This window comes from Balearica regulorum, chromosome 4, assembly GCF_011004875.1.
Source record: "Balearica regulorum gibbericeps isolate bBalReg1 chromosome 4, bBalReg1.pri, whole genome shotgun sequence".
Taxonomy (NCBI): domain Eukaryota; kingdom Metazoa; phylum Chordata; class Aves; order Gruiformes; family Gruidae; genus Balearica; species Balearica regulorum.
In genome coordinates, this window is record NC_046187.1 from 79,187,600 (window position 1) to 79,208,917 (window position 21,318).

The following is a 21,318-nucleotide window of genomic DNA, read 5'->3' on the forward strand; positions in this document are numbered from 1 at the left end:
TCTGGCTGCAGGTCTTATACAAAATACCAAACTCAAAATATAAAAAAAAAAAACCCCAAACCCTCAACTTGTTTTGTTTTGTGACCACTCCCAAAATACTTTTGCTCACCAAAGTTATGGAAATAGGCACACTGTGCATTCTGAGTATTGTTTGAGGGGTACAGCCCAATGAAAAATCAAAAAAATAGGAGAATGACTTTCTTTTTTTAATTCTGCAGTGTCTGGTGAGAGGAGCAGAAGGTGAGGAGAATTACTGCTATCTCCAGGGTCAGGTCCTGCTGCTGCTGGGGGATCTCATGGGACCATTCTGCTGTAGCCTTTATCGGAGGGGAAGTTCGCTTGCTGGGTTCCTCAGCTTCCTAAAGGGTTGAAATGCATCTTTTTTGCACTCATTTAAAGTTAAAAGGATATTAAGTGCCAGTTTCTTTTTCTGTAAACTGAAACGTCGTAGCCATTTTCTTCGGGCAGTTGCAGAAGAAACACAGGCAACCATTTTGCCAAGGATCAAACTTCTTTTTTTTTTTTTTTTTTTTTTAAATGGTGTGCTCAGTTCCCAAATAAAAAGCTTATTTGCTGAAGACCATTTGCTTTTCCTGCAACCAGACCGAAGAGGCTGTACTCAGGAAGCACCAGAGGGCTGGCTTAATTTTATAAGAAAGAAAAAAAAGAAAAAAAAAAACCTTTGGAGAGTGCTCTTCATGTTGTACTTCCTCAGTTCAGGACTCTGAGTCTTTCACAAAACTGAGAAGCATCCCATGGGGCCGCAGCCGTCCTGGGGTGGTGGATTGAATGACATAAGTATCTTTTTTTGGTCTGATTTGTGACTGTAGCTTTAATTTATTGCCTCCTCTGTAAACCACAGATATGTTTGTTATTCTCAATTACACAGTTAAAAAAAAAAGAAAAAAAGAAAAGAGCTTTATTTGGATTTTTAAGTCATTCTTTCTCTTTGCCTTGGTGTTTGGTGCAATGAAATCCTTTTTTGAGGCTTGTGGAGAGAGCTGGGTTGAAATAGCTTCTCAGCAGGACGCGTGATCAGCAGCGGTGGTGCAAGCCCAAGGAAAGATAGGAATGAAGGTTTTGTGCCTTCACTGAGACCGGTTCCTGCAACATTCACCCAAGTCAATTGTATACGTTGAGTATTTTAAAATTGTAGCTTTTTTTTTTTTAACCCTAGAAACCTTCCTATCTTCAATTTAAACTACCTGCAGGAGTTGAACTTTCAAAAAAAATCCCCATGATGGGCATGACATCATGGTCTGATGGTGATGGTCGTTATATGGACATACCTTGACTCAGCACCAAGCCTGCTCATTTGTCATTTAACACAACTTCGAAATACTTACGCTGGAATTTTCCTGCACATATAATAGTTTCTCTGTTTTACTTAACTAAATCTGGTAGATTAAATTTTCATTTTCAGAGTAGGGAGAAACTTGCGGTCCAAATCCAGTTTGGATTTTAGTGTTAAAATACTTTCAACAAATTTAGCGAGTGGTCTTTTGTGGTGGTTTCTCATCCGGCAATTTTTTATAAGAGCAGAAAGGTGTGTATTACCTGGGTGGTTTCCCTAAGTGCATAAAGCGTGTATGACAGGTTATTCAATGACCAAAGGAGACACAGTTTTTCTTTACCCAAAAAGCTTTGTTTTCGTAGAATTCTGTTCCTGAGATTGCAGTTACAGGCACAGCGTTCAAGCGGTGCTGATTTCAGGAAGGTCTGATGTCTGGATTTCAGACTGAAGGAGAAGGTATCTCATCCATGGTGCGGTGGGGTCGTAGGCCCAGTGCACGTAGTAGCTGGACGTGAAAAATAGTGAAAAAAAAAGAGATTGGTCATGAATATTTTACTAAATTTAAAAAATACAGCCCCATGATTGCTTTCCTGTAATTACTTTCTGCCTGCGTGAAAATAACGTACGCCAAAACGAACCCCAGTGGCAATGGGGAAGGGTTGAGTGGGAGAAAATTAAGTTCTCTCTTGATCGGTATTACATCAGCTTGATAATACTATTTGATTAGGAAAAGCATTGCGCCATACACCAACGGGACGTGGGCTGCCTTGTGCTTTCTGTGTTTGTCACCTAGAGTTGTTTGGGGAAGGCTGAGTACTGCGTGGCTTAAAAATACCAACCCGTTAAGATTTCATGAGGAATGGATTATCTTTTAAAAACTCCGTCATCTGCTTTAAATCCTTTTTAATTTCTCCAGCCTGGGTGCCTGGGAGGAAGCTGGGAGCTCTTCGCTATTAAGTGATGTTGCTGCCTAGGGCTTGCTCTGGCCTCCTTTCACGCAGGAGAAGACAACTTGTGAGCAGGGTCAAATGTATCCAACGGCCCTTGACTTAAAGGTTTGTCAACACCGGAGCTCAGTTTCTGTTTGTCCTGGGCATGGAGATGACGTGGCTCCAGTCACAGAATCACAACAAGGTTTGAGTGGGAAGGGACCTCACAGCCCATCCAGTGCCACCCCCTGCCATGGGCAGGGACACCCTCCACTAGCCCAGGTTGCCCAAAGCCCCATCCAACCTGGCCTTGAACACTGCCAGGGAGCCAGGGGCAGCCACAGCTTCCCTGGGCAACCTGGGCCAGGGCCTCAGCACCCTCACAGGGAAGGATTTCTGCCTCCCATCTCATCTCCATCTCCCCTCCTGCAGCTTCAGGCCATTCCCCTTGGCCTGTCACTCCCTGCCCTTGTCACCAGCCCCTCTCCAGCTTTCCTGGAGCCCCTGTAGGGACTGGAAGGGGCTCTAAGGTCTCCCTGGAGCCTTCTCTTCTCCAGGCTGAACAAGCCCAACTCTCTCAGCCTGTCTCCATAGCAGAGGTGCTCCAGCCCTCGGATCATCTTTGTGGCCTCCTCTAACAGGTCCGTGCTGGGGACCCCAGAGCTGGATGCGGTGCTCCAGATGGGAAGTGGAGTATATGGGGAGAATCCCCTCCTTCGACCTGCTGGCCCCACTCCTGGTTAGGCATCCCAGCCATCGCTGTGTCCTCAGTCCTGTCTTCACCCCGGTTGGGACCTCTGCTCTGTGTTGTGCATGGGGGAAAGTAGAGGGAAGCAGTTTTCCCCTGGTTTTGCCCCCTGGGACAGGGGTTGGATGGCAGCATTCAGGGACAGCCTGTTCAGGGCTCTGCAGACCATCTCGACGAGGATGTGGACAGACCCTCTGCCCTGCTGCTACAACACGTGCCTTCAGGGTTGCACCCGTGCTCTTGTATCAGTTTGAGTGCAGCACTGCCCAGGCCTTCAGGCAGCGTGGAGCCCCCGTGGAAATAATGCGACTTTTTTTAGGGGGGAGACTCATGACTTCTCTGAAAATGCCGTTGTTTCAACGTCTAGGTACAACCCTACCATTCTTGACTTTGGGGTTCAACCTGAACGAATGGACTCAGCCCCAGCTGCCTTCCCCCGTGCCGCTGTTAAACGTGGAATAAACCGACTACATGGAAGAAGATGTGCGGTGTGCGAGAGGTGGTAGGTGAGAGCTGTGGGGTGCAGGTCCTCTGGACCTCTCGGCCCTTCCCTGACTGAACTCCGCATGCTCCTGCCTGGCACAGAGAGCTGCCTTCTGGCGTTGAAAGCCTTTCTCTTCATCTCTCCACCCCATGGCTCAGGAGGCACTGGTACCTCCAGGGTACGGCACGGCGGATTGTGTCACCTTGCCACCGGCCTCGTCGATGATGGCAGGGAAGTCCCTCTCCCTGCTGCTGCTGTTTAAAATTGAGAATAAAAGGCAGTATCGTAAAAAAAGAAAGTTCTGAAGGTGATGGTTGCGTGTAGCTCGCTCTGTTCTATGTGGTGATGTTACATACCTCGAAGCTGCCTGTACTTCTGATGCCCTTTGATGTTCTCATCCTCTGAAGGCTTTTGTGCAGCGTTTAGCAAAGGACTGCTTCAGGACGGCAACGCGCGGGTCTTTTGGCGGCGTGGGGTTTCAGTCGTTAGGCCGTTAATCGCCAGGCTACAGCTAAAGGAGAAGAGAAACCCTTTGCTCATAAAACGGGTGGAAAAGGAATCCAATTTTGCATGAATCAAGAGGTTTATACAGCAGCGTGGTGTCGTCGCTGGAAAAATTCACGGGGACCTCAAAGATAATGGGAACAGCAGCACTGAGCAGTATAGGGTTGTATTTTTGGGGGGGAAAAAAAAAGCAGCTTGCCTTTGCTTTATTTTTAGATGTTAGAGAAAACTGTGTGGGCAGAAGTAGCGGTAGAGTCTATGCACCTATATCAAGAAAGCTTCTAATAGGTTTCACCAAATATTTTCATGGTGAATTGAGATCGTGGGGGAGATAAACCGATACAGCTTGCAAAATGCCCGGAGGTTCCCTTGCGAAGGGTGCTAAACTGGATTTCTGGGCTTTGAGGGAGCAGCCGTGGGGGAGTTATCAGGAAGACGAAGCGATAAATCCAGGATTACAGCTGATGGTAAACAGACCCGCGAGATGCACAACAGCAGCTGGAAAAGCTGTGAGCGCCATTGCTGGATACAGTGCAAATATCCACAGATTGGTTTAAAAAAAACCAAAAACCCAAACCCTCAGCGTTTAAACTAGTTCTGCAGGCAGAAGAGGTGGAGATGCCAAAACTGGGAGGAGCTTCGATACCGGGCGATGAAAAGCTGTTTCCTGAGTCGGAGGCTGGAAGGATGGACCCTGTAGGTTAGAGTAACACGGGGACGCTGGCTTTCCTATTGCTAACTGCGTTCCCTTTTCGCTGGGTGATATTTATTATTTCGCTTGGGTTATAACTTCCTCGTCGGCACACGGGGGTGTGGGAGGGGGAAGGAAATGACACTTGCTTTCTTTGCAGGACATTTTGAAGATCTGCAGATTAAAGGCTGGCTGTAAGAGCTAGGTGTTATCCGAGACGGTAGAAATAACGCGCTTCAGAGAAAATTCTTGCAGGTACGTCGGGTGAAGTAACCTGAAACCTGGCATTCGGGGTGCGGCAGAGGAAGATTGCAACCCGGCCAGTTTTGCTTTGTAACGTAACACACTGTGGAAACGGCCCTGTTGCGGCTTTTTAACTTTTTTTTTCTTTCTTTCTTTTTTTTTTTTTTAAATATTTCTAGTGGCTTGGAGGTTTTGGGGCGCTCCCAAGCTCTTGCTCCTGCCTGGTGGGAGCTGAAGGTAGCTGTGCTTTGTTTGCACGGTTGCCTCCAGAGCCCCGTTTCCCTTCATACAGTCGCAATCAGGCAGGAAACGGGTTTCTTGTCTGCTGAGCCAGCCTGGTTTTCTCAACAGCGAAAGTTCCCTCCTTGCTTTCTCCCTGGGCCCTGCTGGGAAGGTCTCCAGCTTCGCTCACCCCCACGCTTGTCCGGGCAATTCCTCTGGAGCAATATCGAGGCAAAACTTTCTGTCACTCAGCCTCACCTAGATCTGCACGATGCTCCTTGTAGTTTTTCTACCTTACATCCAAAAAAAAAAAAAAAAAAATATAATCAAGCACCCTTGCCTGCTTCTTTTCATATCATTGTACAAAATGTGGCCGTCACACCCACCGGCTTCCTTTTAGGTTGTGCCCAGCGCTGGACTCCGGGCGCTTTGAATAAAGCGTTTTATGCTGGGACGTGGCAGCGGCAGGCTTTCCTACTGGCATGACCAGACTCTCAATGTGACATTCAGAGCAGTAAAATGCTCTCTGACAATAGCTGGTGTTGTTCAAAGAGCGGCATAAATAATCGAGGGGATTTTTTTTTTATTTTTTTCTTTTTTCCAGAAGAATAACATCTCCCCCAGGCTGGCCGGGGAGGCGGCAGGCTGTTTGGAGGGGAATCTTACGAAAGGGGTGATACCGAAAAGGAGGACTTCAGGTCATTATCTAGAAGGTTTTCAACATCGTGGCACTGGGATGTCTCTTAAATGAGGTGTTGGGACCTCCGTCCTCTTGTATACCCATTTTTACACAGAATAAAATAATTCTGTCATCCCAATTTTCGTGTGTTTGTAGCGTGACATGCTGACTTTGTGACACAAGCTTTCATTGCTGATGGGAGAGCTGGGAAGACAGGCTCACAGGGTGGTTCGGGTGGCTAAATGATGACCCAGGAGGTCTCCATCCAACCTCCAGCTCCAAGCAGGGTCAGCCGTGAGGCTGGACCAGGCTGCTCAGGGCTTTATCCAGCCAGGTCTTGAAAACCTTCAAGGATGGAGATTGCACAACTTCTCCGGGCAACTCGTTGCCCTGCTTGCCTGACCTCACAGTGGAAAAAGCTCCTTCCTACAGTTTCAACATCTCTTGTTTCACCTTCTGCCCCTTGTTTCGTGTCCTACTGTGTGGTCCTCCGAAAAGCCTGGCTTTCTCTTCTGCCTGGCCTCCTTGGAGATGCTGGAAAGCTGCTAAGTTCTCTGCCTTGCCTGGTGCTGGTAGCTGAGCATGCCCGGAGAGAAAAAGGGACAAATATATGTGTATTTGTGGAGCTACCACATACCTCAAGTTTTTCTTTGTCTTTCCATGTGCGCCTGGGTCTCTCCCACCTCCATTGTATTCGTAGATCAAAAGCAGGAGGGAAAAGCTTTTCTGTCTTCGTTTAATCTTTGGCTTTCTCAACTTAGAATCAGCTAAATTAGAATTAAAAATAAAAATGTGTTGAAGAAGCTACCAAAAATCTGGATTAGCAACTTGGTGAAATTTGGTCCCAGGTCATTAGCCCACGTGTCTGGTCACTCGCCTCTTTTGAAACTTCGGTAGAAAATACGTATTTCTAAGATTTTAATTTTTTTTTTGCTTCTGGTCTCGACATTCATTGATTTCAATGCACCTAACGGGTGATGTGGTACCAGCATCATTTTGGCAATTAGGCGGCTTTTCAGTGCTGTCACCTGCGTATGGGGCAGAGCAACTGCTGTTTTCATCCTTTGCAACATGATTTTTCTGTTCTTTCTTGTAATTCTTTCAAAAAAGCAAGAATGTCAGCACTAGAACAGCTTCTCTCTTGGTAATTTCTCTAATACTATGGAAATAAAGCACTGAAATAAATGTATTTTGTACAGTGAATATGCAGAGGAAAAAGCTTTTGTGCATCCTTTAGGCTGAAGCTGACCCCAACCTCATCTATGAAAACTGCATCTGTGTAAAAACTGATTTAAATACGCTTACTAAAAAAAAAAAAAACCAAACACAACTGTTCTAAAACTAAGCTTAAGCTGAAAAAAAAAAAAAAAAAAATGCGGTAGTGGTGGCCCTGCACAGACTCGACTCAGCACGTGAGGTGGGTACGAATGAGCCCCGGCAGTTTTGTCTCGGGATTAGGCACAGTTGCTACTGGTTACTGCGCAGCCCGGCTCGGCGAGGCTCCGCCGTCGGGGCCGCTTGCCTTTCCTCTCCGAAAGCATCGCCGAGGCTCGGGGACCCAACGGGGTGCTGAGGACGTGCCCCGAGCGGGTGGTATCAGGGTACGGCTGAGATCTTCCCAGCCCGCACCCCTGCAGCATCCCTTCGTGTCCCTTAATGCCACCTGCTGAGTTTTCAGATGCTTAATAGTCCTTTGACCTCCAACGGCATCCTGAGGAGGCTTTTGCTTCTGGGATTAGCTTTGTGTCAAAATGTTATTATCGTGACATTCTTTTTTTTCTTTTTTTTTTTTTTTTAAAAACAAAAGCCTCTTTGCAAGATTTAAGCCCCACGAAGTCTGGTTTTTAGCAAAGATGCAGTTTGGTTTTTAGCCCTGCCACTTGCAGAGGCAGGTGTCAGTCCTAGAGCAAGTGATGGTGGATTAGTTTTTTTTTGAGATGTAAAACAAAAGCAGCTCGTGGTTGGTGTGTGCTGCTTTCTGCTGTCGGGAGTGGAGTGGCAGCCTTGTTCTCAGCCTCTTCTACCCTTGCTTTCCTGTGAGTCCTTTGAACTGGCTCCTGTCAATCAACAGATGCTTTTAAAATGAACGCGTGGGATAAAGCTGCGGAATCGTTCCTGTGTCAGCTCTGGAGCGGTGACTGCGCAGCTCGGTTTGTTGATGTACGGACGTACCCGTGTGCAATTATTTTTGCACAATCATTTTTGCTTGTCTGAGGTGTGGCCTTAGACATAGCAAAATAAAACCACCAGCGTCGGAAGGGATGGTTTAGGCGCAGATAGCGAAGGGCAGGATGGTTTCAAGCGCCCCATGTCTCTGTGTTCTGATCTGCACCAGGACTCAGGTTATTTTCCTTATGAAAATAATCCAAATCTGGATCCCATACACGTTTTCTAGACTAAGTCTGGTAAAACCAGCTTTAAACTGCAGCCCTGCGTATTGGAGAAGGGACACGATGGTGCGTAGTCCCCTCCAGAAGTAATAACTGAGGACTCCCGTGTACGCTGTATTCAGATGTTAATCTGGTTGCACACCTAAAGCACGTGGTGACATCTGCACCAAGGATGCCTTTTGCCGCGGAGAGATCTCCCCTCCCAGTGCTGACCTGCTCGTCGCAGGCTAAGCAAAATGCATGCAGGTTTTATTTCACCCTGGCAGCACTTTTTTAAAATAAGGCTGGCAAAAACAGCGGACTTGAGAAAAGAAAAGGCGTCAAAGCAGTGGTGAGTATTGGAAGTGCTAGAGCAACGTGAGGGAAATGCCAGGATATGAAAATTGGAAGAGGTGGCTTTTGGGCAGCAATATATTTCAGAGAAGGCTCAGTGAATGGAGGACTCCTTTATGAAAATTAGGCATTTGGAAGAAACCCTCGAAGGTGAGCTGAGCTCCTTGTAACGGGCTGCGTGGACACAAAACGCGTGGACAGCGTCCCGTCTCTGAGTTGACTCCTCAGACAAGGCTGACCTCGCACCCCAAAAGTACTGCCTGGAAAAGGGAGAACGGTGTGAGTCCAGTAAAGGAGTCCTGGTTTGGTTGTATGGACCACAAAAGCTGCTTGCTTTCAATGTTTTTCTCAGATAATTTCTCATATTTCTTTATCATTCAGTGCTGTGCTTGATGGAAGCCACCAGCGACCTTGTGTCAGTAGATGTTGCCGCTGCGGGTAGCTCTCAGGGCAGCATTGCCACCGGGGCCCAGGCTTGGCTTCTGTCTCTGTTGTCGGTGAAATTCTCAGCCCTTCCAGAGCGATGACCTCCGGTTTATACCTACATGCCTGGAATTATTCCTCAAGCCGTGTTGCGCAACAGGGAGCGTGATTCCACATGTGTTTTATAAAAGCAGAAGAGGATTTTGGGTGTTGTGTTGGAAAATCAAAGCCCTATTTGGGGGAACTTGCGGTCTGACTATCCAGTTGGACAAGCTCCTCTTTCCCTGCAATTTAAATATACTCTACCAGAATTTTAATCGTGCCAGTCTCCATAACTACGTTTTAACTCTTTAGGAGCGTGCAGGGTTTCTGAGCCACTGTCGCTCTCCTGTTTAAATGATACAGCCTTAGAGGGAAAGAACAGCTTTGAATGTGTGTGCGTATGTGTGCATCACCTTCTTAGTCCTCTAGAAAGCTTTTGTGGCTGCAGTATGTCATTTGAGATAATCCAGAATATTTCTGCCCAGCTCAAGAAGGTCCTTTTCCCCCTCACCTGCCTTCTCAGAGCTTCCCCATCCTGCGTGGAAGTGGGGATCTCCCTCTGAACACAGTTTTTACCCTTATTCAGCCTAGAAATTCTTCTGCATCTTTACGATACCCGTAACGTCTTGGCACTTGAATTCTGTTTTCTTATTCTCAGTTTTTGCTGGCACTTACGTGCTCAGAAGTATGACAGTTTCCTAACTAAATTCAACCAGAATAAACAGCGTATATAGAGAGAGCTTCCAGTTTATTGCGTGTATCAACAACATTGGAGAAACAACTGTTCAGATCAGGGAAAAGGCCCTGAAAATCATTATCTCGTTTATTAGAAGGAAAATAAGAGAAAGAATCTGCTAATGCTTCAAGTATCAGAGACGAGATTGTCTCAATTTTGTTTTGTTATGGTATTGTGGGAACGCAAGTGCACTTCGTCCCAGCTGGAGCTGCTGCAAAACCTGTACCCTGGAAATGCTGGAAGCTTTGCTAGCTGTTGATTTACATGTATGCAGAGTCAAACCCCGTGTGTACACTTGCTTGTAGATTATTACTTTGCCACCGGTGAAAGTTTCTGCAGCAACACCTTCATTTGAATAGACAAGGTTTAGGATGGTAAGGGAAATGGGGATAGATTAGGGGAGAACAATTTAGTTTTGTTAATGCTGCAGGCCAGTAGTGGAAATAGAAAAAGAATATTAATCTCCTTTTTCCCAGGAGACTGTCTTACCTGGAGCATGTACCTTCCCTAAGAAGTGGTAGATGGATTTCTTTGGTTTTCCTTAGGCTTGTGAAAAGTCTGGGATTTGGGAAGGAGCAGCCATGTATCTCAAGAGTTAAATTTAGATATTTCATTGTAGCCTGCCTTACTAACGCCTGTTGCAGCTGATGCTTCTGGTAGGTCGGACCCATCAACACACAGGGTCTTCTGACGCTGTCGTGGACCCTGCGGCAGCCGGGATAACTTTCACTGCCCAGGGTCTCCGTCAGAAGCGGTGTGCCTTGGCTACACTTGGGCTTAGAGGCAAAGCCAGGCTCCTGCTCTTGCCCAGTGCCTCCTGCTGCTCCTGGAAGATCCTCTCAGGACCAAGTGCCTGACCATCATATGATCTGCAGAAACAGGTTTCACTTCCTTGGTGCCTAATGCAGCAACGAGCATGATCTATGGGGAGGGAAACCACATTTAGCCCCGCCAGAGAAACCTCTTCCATACAAATCAGCTGTTTAATCCGTCACCCTCGTGCTTCCTGCACGCCCTCCCTCCGCAGGTTTGGCCAGTGGAAGGGGCAGGAGCCTCCGAGTTGCCTTTCCACGGGTCGGAGTTCCTTCTGGTGACGAGCACAGGGCATCCCAGCCTGACGGGTGTGATGCTGAGACCTGCGCCGGCTGCCTAAAGCCGTATCTAGTCCAGCGCTTGATCCCACTTACAACTTAGAGACCTTCAAATTTGTCTGCACCAGGGTTTCAGAGTTTGAAGTACTAATACTGAGGATGGTGGAGGGGGTCTGAGTACTTGGTGCCTTTGTTGCTAATTTATTTATTTAAAGCTTAGCTAATGAATCATATCAAACAAATCCTGGTAGCTAAGGTAGGAACGTGGTATCTGTGTGGGGAGGCAGTCCTGGTTGGAGGCTTGCTTTCACTTAGGTGAAGGACGTGAGCAAATTTGAACTGAAAATGTGTGTGTTTAAATAAAACAACAAACTCAACCATTTAAAGCAGCATTTTGTATTTTTAAACAAAGAATACGGTGGTATGGAGAGGATGTCCAGAGAACCGAATGACTTATTCTACTGCTGGAGCAGGGTCTCCACTAATGAAACAAAAAAAAACCCAGAAGAAAACCGAACCCTCTTGCGTTCGGTCATCTGAAGACTACGGGACATCACGGTGATGGATTAAAGCAAAGCCCCACAGCTGCACGCAACATCTGGCACCACAACTCGGTCAAAGATTTTCCATCCATGAGGAGGTCTCGTCCATGACTTTTGGCTCCAGTTTCCATCTCCAGTATGTCCAAAGGTTACCAAATTCCCATGGTAGGACTGCTCGTGTGGCGTCACAGGGATCCTGCTGCCGGCATGATGAGTCCTGCAGGTTTTGTCCTGCCATCCACAGTATCCCCCCAACAGAAACATCAACAGCTCTAGCAAAACTCTTGGGTCTGGGGGAATATGGGTGGTATGGACCAGGAGGTGGCTCCTCCAGGGCTGCATCTCCAAAAACTTGCTCTATAACCCCTTTGTAATGTAATAGCACCTTTAACAAGATGCATAATGCTTTCAAACCTGATGCAGGTAAAGATTTTGCACCCTAATTCTCCTGATCCTTAGGTCCTTTGAGTCCCCATGGACTTTGGTGGTGTTTGGAAGAAGCAGGGGGGGGGTGTCAAACCTCTGAGTTTCATCCAGCCTAAAAGTTGCAACAGAGCTGGCATTATTTTTGGTGCAAAGCGCTGAGCAATCCACAAGAAATAAAAACCGGGTTTTGCAGCGTGCAAAGAGTCAGTCCCTTGTCTTTTTAGAGTTGCTGCTGGGGCAACCCCTGTCATACATGGATGTGTGTTGTCTCAAGCCATTTATAAATAAATATAAGCAAAAACCAAAGTTGATAGTTCCTTTTTCTATATAAAATTGAGTGGATTTATTCGCAAACTTTATTTTGACAGCGAAATCAGAGCCTGATAGTTAAGCCTGGAGGTGAAACTCTTCCATGAACGTGCTGAAGTGGTGCAGTGCCAGTGCCACCAGCGAAAACCCGTTTTCCTTTGGTCTCTGCTGCTGCAGCTTGATTTTTCCCCTCCACATTCAGCTTTCACTTTTGTAGAAGCTTTATTCTGCACTACTGCCGTCTGCCGAGGTTTTATTTGATGTTCAACTGGAGCAGGACCAGGTCGGGGTGCTGCAAAGGAGTGTAACGGGGCATCCTGATAACCGATGACAGATCTCACGACACAGAGCACCGGCTGTCAAAGAGGGGCCAGGGCTGTTGCATTAACTCTGATCCCAACACAGAAAGGTGCTGGGGAATCCAAGCGTTCAGGAGAGCCATAAAGGAGCCGTTGTTTTTTGAGCAGCGTGACATGCTGTAGCTCTGAACTTGCGACCCGGAGGAGAAAAGCACAATATCCCAGCTACAACAATGTTGTATTTATATCCGAAGCTCAGAAATCCATCTGTGCAGAGGAATGAAGAACATCCTATCGCTGTCTGATGCTAGAACCATTTTTAGAAATCTGGCTGGAGCTTGTTTCTTGGGTTGTTTCCTGAAGGGTTGCTGAAGTCCCTGCCCCAACTCCGCCGCCGGCGTGCGCGGGAGCGTGACTCCATCACACAAGCTGCATCGCGTGGATCTGCTTTAAAAACAGCTCCCGGTCGCCTTCCAGCGGATAAAGCTCTGCCTGGTGACTTAGGAGTCTTTGGGCTGGGCTTTGGTGAATTGATGGACAGGAAAACCCAATGTGTGGGTCATGAAACTGAAACCTCTCTTGGCAGGAATGAGGAGGTTTCCATCGTGGTGCTTTGCACTGGGGAGCAGAGCAGGTGGTGGCAACACGGCACGTAGCTGTGTTTGCCCTAGCGGGCTAGCGTGTGGGGAAGGAGTAGCCCGCGTATTCCCTTGGTCAGACATAGAAGTTCGTGAATTCAAGATGTGGCAAGCCAACAGCATGATGGGGATGTGGGGGGGTTTTCCCAAAACCTTTGGAGAAGCACAAATGCCAGCTCGCTGCATTCGTTCACTCCCAAAATATATAGGATACGGCCAGGCCTCCTGCAAACAAGCTCTGTGTCCCGACAGCGCTGTTCCTTGAGTGGCTCGGGTTAGCACGCCGTCCCGAAAACAGAGCCAGCACCGGCAGAAATTGCCCTCGTAGGAGCGTGTGTGGTTCTGCTACACCACCTGCCCCGTGGCGGCTCCTGTCCCCGTTGTGCTGCTCACGTTCTCTTCCAAGCTCTCCTGGCAAACCCGGGCTGCACAGAGGCCATCTGAGTCGTGCAAATGTTTGGGTTTCCCCCCCCCCCCCGCTTCATAAGTACGTTTATTCATTAAGGAAGTCAAAAGAGGAAGAGGAATAAAAAGGTTGCAAATGTTTTGCTGGGTTAGAAATGAGACCTCAGCGACCAGGCTGCGCGTTGCCCTGTGTACGATGCGTTCAGCAGCTCTCGCGTCCCCGGCACGGAGCTCAGAGAGACTGATGTGCCCTCCCAAGATGCGTTCAGGTAGGGTCAAAGCTTGTTTACCTATCTACTTACATTCATATTGGCCCATATGCCGATATTTGACTATCAAATCATCACTGATGAACGCCTCTCATACAGTTGTGCATCTGCTGACTTCCCGAGACGTAGCTCTTGGAGTCGGTGGCCACCTCGGCATGCCTGGTTTGCTTTTTTTTTTTCCCCAACGACATCACTTCAATTTGGAGAAGTTGCTTCTTTTCAAACAGCTTTGCCCCTATCTCCTTGCGTCTTCCAGTATTCTTAAGAAACAGCAAGACCTAAATTTTTGCAAGCACCAGCAGAAGATTGCCGGGTGTTCCTGGACGTGGTGCTGCGCCGGGACTCGGGCATCAGCCCCGCAGCCCGTCCACGGGAGCGGAGCCAGAAGGTAGCTCGAAAAATGCCAGGGAACTATTTCTACGCGTGCACGCAGCTACGGCGAGGAAGGGAAAGCGGAAAGATTTGCCAAGGGAAATGGTCTTGTTACGCACGGCGTGTTTTCTGTATTTGTTTCCCCCCTCCCCGTTCAGGATGCGTAATTGGGGTTTGAAGATTTGAACCCATCTGGTTTATCTCTGGGTGTGTCGGGGCTGCAGGCTCTTATCAGGTGTGTCGCGGCGAGCGAAACCATTCAAACAAAACCCTTTCAACGTAAGTTTGTGCGTGGTACGCCGGGTTCGTGTGTTTGGCCAGGGCTTGGTGTCTGCACTGTTTTAATTCAGGGTGGACTGGGTCCACAATTAGTGCGGCTACATGGAAAGTGATTATTTCTTTGGTCTTTAATAAATGATTTTGGGGGATGGAAATCCTCGAGTGGTTTAGTACAGATGAGTGGTGCTCAGAAACATTAGTGAGGATGTATGGAAGCATCGGCACCAAAATTAAGGTGACCGCGTGCTGGAATCGTAGAATCCTTTAGGTTGGAAAAGACATTAAAGATATCGAGGCCAACCATAAAACGAGTTGCCTTGATTCCAAGCCCAGGAAAGCTTTACCTCCTGCAAACTGCTGCCTTGTTCAGTTGTTGGGGAAGCAGCCAGATGCTTTCTTTGCTTTTGATTGCTCATTTAGCTTTGACATGCTTTTTGCTCGGATGAAAGGAGAAACATCAACAGGCAAAACTGCAAGAACTGCCGGCGTTTGTTGCTGTCATGCCTGCGCCGTGCTACTGCCAGTGCAGTAAATAGGCAGGTAGAGTAAATAGGCTGGATTTTTTAAATTCTTTATTACAAGAAAGGAGATAACGATTGGATGCTGTCCCATTTTCAGACTGGGAATTGTTTGCTGGACTTGAATTACAGGAATTGCCGTAGCGAGGCAGATCAGTGCCTTGTGCCATGAACTCGGAACTGGCAGGGGCTGGGGCAGCTTCGCACGCCCGGTCCCCGCGTTGTGCTCCCCGAGAAACTGTTTGGGATGGAAACAAAACCAAATTGGTCTTATGCTTTAAGGGGAAATAAAACAGTGAAGAATAACTTTATTGAACTTGTTAATCTTGCTGTATTCCCTTCTTAGCGGCAGAAACTGTTCAAACCAATGGTGTGGCCAGCTCGTATTTTGTATTTTCCTTTTTTTGAACTGATTTGAGATGGCGAGTCTTTGGACAAAACCTTTTTTTTTTTTTTTTCATATCTTTGGCTTAGTTGCAATCCAAAACTGATCTGCTGGTGATAGACTTCTTAACCTAATTATCGCCAAACGGTGGAGAGAAGAGTTTTCTAAAGCTGCTGCTGTGCCAAGGTACTCGGTGTTCGGAGGGGCTTGGGAATTCCTGGGCGCTCAGGCGCTGATGCTGGCCCGTGCCAGTATCCGTATTACTTCTTAGGGAGGGAGAGATGAATTTGCTTTCACTGCTAAACTACTTATGGGAGTTTTTGTTTAAAGAGCGGGGGGAGGGAACCGCAACCCCACCACTTGTGCTCGAGGGGAGCTGCAGGAGAGCAGAAGGAAGCTGGCTGTGGTTTCTTTGCTTTGTGCCTTGCTAATTCCTTCGGCCCCGCGGCTGGGGCAGCTCAATTTTGCTCCCTGCTCTTGCTGCTTACGGAGCATCCCCCAATTCCTGTGTGCCACTGCCCTTTTAGTATTTTAATCCTTTCGCCTTCGTTTTCCCTTTCCTGCGATAACTCGGTTTTATCCCTGCTTCCTTTGTCTTGGGTTCAGTTTAGGGTGCTCACCCTGACTGCTTATAAACAGGGTTTGTGGCTTTGATCGTTAATCTTCCAGGTACCTCCGCAGGATTCTGTAATATTTTCAGCCCGGGAGGTCTGCGGGGCATGGCTTGTCCCCGTGCTGCAGCCGGGCAGCTTCAGGGTGCTGCTGTAAAACCCATCTCTTGATATTTGTAAGGTCAAAACAGCAAAGAAATGCAAAAGTGCATTTCTGAGGTCGAAGGCATTAAAAACCTTTAACTTGGGTGTTTGTTCCCAGGCTGGTTTGGTATTTAAGCATCGTTATTCTCTGGAAATTGGATATTTAACTTGGTGCGGTACAGACCGTATTGTATTTGCTCTCACCTGTGGCGTAGTGAGTGTTACCATATGGTTTACCCAAAGTTGATTTTTTTTAAACGCTTTTAGTGGTGGGTTAGCACATGGTGCTCTTCTGCTGTATGTTTTTTAGCCAGGCAAAGTGCCAGCATGTCTGTTGGAGGAAAAAGTCCTGGCTGGATCCTGGAGAATAAACCTAGCTCGAATTCCCTCTGAAGGGAGAGAGCTGAAGTCCCGCAGGTAGGATTTTTCATCGTAATGATCCCATCTGGCAGCTAAATTAGTGACCAGTTTTGGTAGGAAAATTGAATGACTTCAGGAGCATCCCTTGGCACCCATAAGGAGGAGGGAGGTGCGGTGCAACCCCAGACCCACCCCCAGCCTCTGGAGCTGGAGCTGAGCAGCACCGGCAGCGCCGCAACGCTGTCCTCTGCACGGGGACACCCACCACGGCCCCGCTGGCGTTTGGGGCTCAGGCTGCAGGATACCTATACGGTATCTTAGAAAATCCATAGAATCCCAGACTGGTTTGGGTGGGCAGGGACCTCACAGCCCATTCAGTCCCACCCCCCTGCCATGGGCAGGGACACCCTCCACTAGCCCAGGTTGCCCAAAGCCCCATCCAACCTGGCCTTGAACACTGCCAGGGAGCCAGGGGCAGCCACAGCTTCTCTGGGCACCCTGTGCCAGGGCCTCACCATGTTTTGATAAAAGACCCTGAAGGTCTACCTTGATAATGATCTATATTAGGTAGGCCTACTCATGTGTGGCTCTTTAGCTGAATCTCAAAAAAGGAGAAGCTGTCGCTTTGCCGTTTATTTGTTCCTCCGTTATGCTTGTCCATTCAGTTGGTATGGTTTAGGGTTGGGTTTTTCCGTTAGGCCAGGGATCATCAGGGATGCTCTATGGTACAGCCCCGATCCTGGCAAGCAGCCCCACCTCTGTTGCAATTCAGGTAGAGATTGGAAGGGGTAAAGTGCAGCGGCTCTGGTTTTTTGTGAGGAAAACTTGTTTCTTCATGTTATGTTCAATGAAGCAAAGTGCAGGGGATTTGAATCTCCTGCTCTTTATTTGTCTTACCTACACCTTGGTATCTGCACCATGGTGGTTTATTTTCCTAGCAGCTTCCCTCTGCCCCCATCTATAAATCGACCTGTTTCACGCATCACGGGGGAGGTTAGGATGTAGAGTTATTTTTTGAGGGCAACGTTATGGCTTGGAAAAGAAACCAACGTTTCAGACGAAGCGAATCCCAACAGGTCTCCTCGCCCCTTCTCCTCCGTTATTTAGGCTCGGTTTGGGTCAACGCGTGGCCGTACCTGCCGGATGCCGGCGGAGCGCCGGCCTTTTCAGATGCAGCAGCTCACTCGCAGCACTGTCCCGGAGGATTGTGGCAGATTGCAAACACGCTCGGCGCAATCATTCCATCCTAATTAGCATAATGATGCTGCCTAATTTATGCGCAAATTGCCCTAATTTACGTGTGTCGATACATGTGATTAAACCAAGCACAGGTGGAACAGGGTTTGGTCGCAACCCAACCAGCAAAAAGCTGCGTCCACCCCCAAAATGCGTGAAAGGTCCAAAATTTATTCTCCGTGTTACTAAAATACGGAGCTCTGTGTTGTTTTGCTCTCGCAGCTCCGGCAGCACGAAGGGGTGCGGGGCAGGACTAAACTCGCAGCAGGAGGAAAGAGAATAAATGATTCCCGTGCCGAGATTTGTGCGGATTAAAGGCAGCTTTAATTTGCCTTGATACACTTGGCTTTCAGGTGGATTACGCAGGCGGTGGGATTTGGGGCTGTCTAGCCAACTAATACCTGCCTTACTTTTATTTTAATTATTTTAATAAGAGATGGAGGAGTCGTATAACTGTAGGCCACCTTTGCCAACCCCGGATCTTGAACATTCCTGTGTGTAACATTTTATACCGTTAACGTTCTTGCTTAACAAACCCGCTCTCGTTATCTGAAGTCCCACCTAGTGCGGCCGTTCCCAAAGCACTTTCTCAGCGGGTTCCTTCCAAAAGAGACCTCTTAGTTTGTGAGCTGGAATTCCTCATTTTTAGAAAAGAAATGGTGTTGGCACCGTAAAATTGGTCCATAACAAGCAGGATGATCTAGCACGGAAATGTTCGGCTTGAGTGAAGTTCTCATTCTGGATGCCGAAGTATTCGTTCCCATGGCTTTGGTGTGCCCATTTGCTACGGAGAGTGGCCCAACCTGGCTGCGGAGGTTTAGCAGCTTTAACGTGGTGGGTGAAACAGGGTACCAGGCTGTGAATTGGGTTTCGGCTCACCTACCAGTGTGGTCACTGACCTTTTGCTTGAGCTAGTCTGGGAGAGAAGAAACACCAAGGAATGGCACCTTTCTCATGGTCCCCTCCATCTTTTTGTAGGTACTGTTTGCAGAGGAATTGCTTTTTCAGGGAAGGAACATCCCTGAAAAGTTCTTCGTAACTCATGATAGGGCCCTGACCTCAGCTGGGGTGTCGGGACACCGCTGATTTACTTGGAGCTCTTCACTCCCAAGCAGGTAACTCACCACCTGTAGCATTTTCCTGGTCATTGATGAGAAACCACCAGTCGAGCTGCAAGTTTTGGGGCTCTCATGCTCTGCGAGATAAGCTGCCTCTGTTATTTGTTGAGGTGGAAGCGTTGAACTCTCTCCTGGCATTCACTTGCACTCTGCCGGTTGGTGGACCATCTGTTCGGCCGGTCCATCTCCAGGGGATAGAGCCTGCAGGTGAGCTTGCAAGCATGCAGCTCTTAAAAAAACCCAAACCAGAAACAATTCGCCTGATTTCTTACCAATAAACCTGCTTTGTCTTATGAACTTAAAACACAAGAGCACACGACGGACCTTCTCCTTCACCTATTCTTGTTGCTTGTGAGGTTTGCAACGGAATCTCTAATCTTTTAGCACAGCACTGGACTGGAAGACGCTTGGCTGTTGAGTCCCAGGGGCTCTTTCATAATTGAAGCTCTTTCTCAAGTTGTTTTGTGTTACAGCATTGTCCAGAAACACCTGGATCAGGTCAGCATTGGATTTCCCCGTGCTGCCAGACTTGGAAAACTGAATTTTGGCTGTAGAGAATGGAAGATCCTCCCTATAGCCAACGTACCTTCTTTACTGTTGATGTGCTGTAACAGCATATGCGTTTACCTGGTTAAATTCCTTTCATCCAAACATATGCAACTAACGTATACAAGTAATAATTACAACTCGTAATCATATTATTCCAGAGGCTGGTGGGTTGCAGCCACGGCTTACCGCAGTCAGCTGACTGTGCCGGATCCTCAGGATACCGCGTTTTTGGAGGATTATCTGGCAAACGGATTATGTTGCTGGCACGTTGGGGCACCGCGGGGTCGGGGCAAAGCAGACGAGTGGAAAGGTTTGTGCGTGGCCAAGGGCTGAAACAGCCGCACGTGGGACACGCCGCCTCCTCTCAGTTCTGTCGGGCGTTTGCTCTTTGGCAATCGTGTTTCCTCTACGCGCAGGCCGTATAACTAATTTCTAAGAACAGATGTGGATGTACGATATTCTTGTAAGTATGTATAACATAAGATATTTCTACTCTTGCATACTTGAGCGACTTGAGTGCATGCCTGCACCACGCTCCTCACCTGTCAAAAAAAAAAAGTTTATGAGTCACTGCAAGTCATGCATCATGAATTACTCTCTTCTTCGGTTACTGATCTGTTTTTACAGCCATCTGAAGACACAGCCTGCTCTAAAACCCATTGAAAAGTGTTGCGTTGACTTTTATAAGCTTTTATAAGCTCTTTTGTTTTCATTCTGCCTTTGCATTTGCTTTTTTTCATTACCTTCCAGTGTACATTTGCCCTTCAGCAAGATGTTGGCCTCCTCCTGGAAGGAGCCGTGAGCGTGCAAGACGTGTATCTTGTTCCAAGCTTCATAAAAACTCAGCGTCATTGCTGATTCCCTTTTAACTCTCAGCCGACGCTAATGGCGGCAGGGAAGGGGAGTCTGTCGCTCCGTCGAGACTTTCTAAAGCTGGAGGTGAATGCAAAGTCTTCCGACTTTTCTCGCACTTCTCGGTACTGTCCGAAGCTGTGTTTGGAATCTGGCAGGTCTGTGAATGAAGGAATAAATTGACCTTGAAAATATTGACAGCACAGTTGCTTACGCCAACTTCCTGATTTGGTCCTGTCAAATTTACCCCTTGGTTTTAAATGCATATTAGCTAAGCGGGGGACGAAGGGAGGTCGTTCTCTTTGCACAGGGAGGAGAGGCTGAAGGCTGGATTGCATCTCTGCAGCCCCCAGACACCTCTGCTCCGGGACGGCAGCGTTGCCGGGAGGTGTCGGGAAACGTGGGATCGTAGGGAAGGAAACGCCGGGGGGACCAGTGAGTTTGGCACGTCTGTGGGTTGCTCGCTTTAGGCCAGAGACAAGAGAAAGCAAACGCCTCGGCCGTTCTCCGGTTGCCTTAAAAAAAGAAAGATTGGGAAGGTAACCCAGGCCTCCTCCTCCCTGCCGGATCCAATGTCTTTTTAATCTGCTGTCTCTCAACTTCTCTTCAAATGGAGGTTGCTGGTTGCTGGTGTCTGCTCGGATTAAGCAGCGATTCTGGCAGACTTCAGAGCAGACATGATCTCCAGGTCTCGTTGCTTTGAAGCTCCTGGTTCTATCACACTCGACTAAATCAGATTTTTTTCTTCTCTGTGGAGGTTAAAATCAGCCTTGTGTGCCCATCTGATTGAAGTGCTGAGACTTGTCTAATTGAACAAGTGCTCAAGTCAACACTTGAGTAGGATGAAAAGCAGCGAGGAGATCACCCAGGGATTTTGTCTGAGCTCCGCGGCTACTTGGCACCGACAGAGCAGATGGCTGGGTCGCATCCTGCCCATGGCTGGGGAGAAAAGATGTCAACAGGAAAAAAATATTAATTTGGTTAAATATATTCAACTCTAAATCTAGAAGTGCCTCAGGTCTCTAATTTCGTACTTTATAGCATCAGCCCAGAAGACGGGATTAGTGAAAGGAGGGGTTGGTTCTGCAAGCTCCTGCAAGGAGCCCGCTGCTGCCTCAAAGCTGATGGAGGTAAAAAGTATTTTGGGAGGGAGAACAGAGATCCAGAGAGTGGGAGCAACGTGGCTTGTCATGTAAA

At 47.9% G+C, this 21,318-nt stretch overlaps 1 protein-coding gene across 4 annotated transcripts in view; it reads left to right on the top strand.

Annotated features, from left to right (window-relative positions):
* Positions 1-21,318, top strand: part of PTPRA (protein tyrosine phosphatase receptor type A) — a 127,663-nt gene that overhangs the window by 36,702 nt on the left and 69,643 nt on the right. The window lies entirely within an intron of this gene.